Genomic DNA, 3,224 nt, shown 5'->3' on the forward strand with positions numbered 1-3,224 from the left:
CTTAAAATAATATAAAGTAAATCTTCTATCGAAGCTGTATGAGTCCATTACTTTAACTGGCACAAAACTAATAATAATAAAACTTTTTAAAGTCCTAGCTCAGGGCAGAGTGACTGAGGTCACTTAAATTTACTAGTGACCTTCAATGAGAAGCTTGTAAATGTACCCCATGTATTACCTCCCTTAGAGGAGAACTGAAAATGGGTCCCCTTTTCAAATAACTCTGGACTAATGGAAAAAATCTTTATAAAATGACACAGTCTTTTTTCTTTGTCATTAACTCAGTTTAAGTTTTAAATTTGTGATTGTAAAACAGGTGAAAGGGGAAAAAGAGATACAGATACATTATTAAACAGTGTTACCAGAATAAGTTTCAAGAGAATTTTTCATGACAGAAATCTATAGTTAGACAAAGACAAATGGATATAAAATTTATATTCTTTGTTTCAAATAGTTGTGTGCCAGGAACTCACAGTAGTTCCTTCAGCTGCAGACTGACATCTTCTGAAATTTCTGGCATTTACAATTACTCACCTGTGCTCTCTCTTCCTTCCTCCCTATCTCCCTCCCACCTCTCTTTTTCTGCTGTACTTCTTTGTTATCATGATAGAAAACATGAACACTGTCAGTTCACAAATCATAATGGACCTGTCTGGTTTGGGGCTTCTTGATATCCTTTCTCATGGGCGCATGTCCTGTCCTCTCCCATTCTACCTGCTTTTGCTGAGAGGGCAATCAGGATTCTCCCTCACTGCTCATCCCTCATCCCACCCCAAAGTGGCTGATACGTGATTCAAGCTATGTCAATCACACTTTCTGTGTGCAAATTTGTATCTCAAAAGAAGACAAATGAAAAAGTAAAGTGATGGATCTTAGCCTCCAATTGTAGCACTCTAAGGAGATGGTCCCTGAGGTCTTGATACTAGAGCCAAAGATTCAGGCTCTTATAGTTCCCAAAATTTGTTCATCTGTTCTTTTATCTCTATTATGTCCTCAGTATCCTAATAGTTTCTTCTTTGCTTAACAGAACCATTTCAGTTGTTTGCAAAGAACTCTTGATGATATCTGAGTTTTACGTTCTATAGTCCAGGAATCAAAAGAAGATTCTTCTTTATTTCTTCTCCATCCTCATCCAGAACTTTCAGCATAAGAACTCAGTCCATCTCAGGGCAGGAGAAAATGATTGGACCTATCAAATGGGAATAAGGAGTGGAGTTGCACTGCAATCATGTTGAAGAGGGAGAAATTTACAGAGAAGGAGTGCATGGACATATGCAGAAAGATACTTCTCATCTACACTAAGCCTCCTGACTCCTGCCCTAGTCCACCTACAACATTTTCACCATCCCCCAACCCCTGCCACATACAAATTGCTTCCCATCAAAAACTATTTGATGTGTACTGCATGCTCTTGTTTTTTTCTTCTGATTAGCATATTCATTCCCTTTCCATCTACCAAATTAACTTCAACTTTGGGCCCTAGATTCCCATAATGTTCTTCTTAACACTTCAGGCCATATCAGTGTCTCGTTTCTTTATACTATCGTGTTAGCATCTAATCTAACATAGAAGACCAAAAGCAAGAAAAGATTTAGAAGTCAGAAGTAAGTGCAAACTTAAAAAAAGAAAGGCATACCTGGAAAACAAGAGAAATAAAAATTCAGGATTTGTAAGACACCATTTTCTGTTGTCTTGGCTATAGGCTCTGGGCTCTTAATTCAACATGAGTGTCTTTTAATATTCTTTTGGCCCCTATCATTCATTTCTTGGCTGTAGATGGATGAAGACTGTTATTCTAATTCTATATTCTTCTTCCTGGTAGGAGAGTAAAGATAATGTGTCAAATGTCAGCTGCTAGTAGGCTACCTGCAAGGTGCCGGCTCAAAAGTTTGTTGCCTTTACATGAGTCCTGACTATTCAGCTCTACTAGGGCCCTTGAGGGTGTATCATTCGGGGAGGAAAATATACGTGGCATGTAAGATATTATTCTCCAGTTTTTAATTTCAGTTCAAACCTGTGTAATATTTCCCTTCATTTTCTATTGCTTTCTTTATTTCTGGCTAAATAGGAGTAATTCTGAACTACCTTTAGCATAAGTGTAAACTCTGAGGCCCCAAGCAAAGCATGAGAAGGACCACTGACCATTGCTCCTAGAACCATCCTTCTGGGGACCATCAGGACAAATTGACTACGCAGTTGTGAGCTCAGATGCTTGAGAAGCTGCTCCCACTGAGGTAGGCTTATGTTTGCTCTTGGTTGTGCCGCAGTAAGTTTTGGGGAATCAGTGCTTGACTCTGCAGTTCAGTGGATTAGCTTCCTCTGGGCCCTGAGAATACCTGATCCCACCACATCTTCTGTTCTTGCTTCTCTTGATTGATACCAGTTGAATATTTGAACTTTGATCTTGTTTGCCTGTCTCCTTTGTGATGCATAATGACTTACATATGTTTAAGTAGAATATTTATTATAAAACCACCTGGTTCCTCTAAAGAATACTAGAAGGAATAATTCATTCCTCCACCCATTAGAATGCATAGCATTGCCTTTTTGGTTTTGTCTAGCGGTAGTTCTGCTGTTGTGTGTGACAAATTTTACAGGATACTGTGCACCAGGATAGATGTCTCAAATCACCATCTCAAATCACCAACACTAACAGTATAAAAGCAAAGTAATTAGAAATAAAACTTCTAAAAAGAACAGAAATCCTCCAAGGAAAGGAAAATAAGATGTAACATATTAATTCTACTAGCAGATGAATCTAAAATCTCTCTCAGGATTGTAGAAAACAGAGCAAACATCTGGCAGATTTCAGCGGTGAAGTAAAATTACAATCATTGGTTACAGGGACTCTCCTTGTCCCTTGCTTACAAACAGCCAAATAAGTCCATGGAAAAGTATATGAATAGGAGGAATCGTGAAATTTCCTACTAGCTGCTTACTAAAATATTCCTTGTCAGAATAAAAGAGTAACTTTGGGGCAGAAATTCAGGAAACTACTGAAAAGAAAAATTAAGTTTCCAAAATTTGAACTTTAGAATACAACTCATCGATCGGCTCCCAGCTACCTCACTGACCTGCTGGCCTACACGCTCCTGCGTGGGACCCTCCTGCTGCTTGAATGTACCAGGACTTCCCCTGCTTCATGTACTCTGTGTCCATTTATAAACATGGCTTTCTCCCTCACTGCCTTCAGATGTCGGCGAAAATACCACTTCCTCGCCTTA

The sequence above is a fragment of the Propithecus coquereli genome, unplaced genomic scaffold (assembly GCF_000956105.1).
Source record: "Propithecus coquereli isolate 6110/MARCELLA unplaced genomic scaffold, Pcoq_1.0 Scaffold200, whole genome shotgun sequence".
In the NCBI taxonomy this organism is placed as follows: Eukaryota; Metazoa; Chordata; class Mammalia; order Primates; family Indriidae; genus Propithecus; species Propithecus coquereli.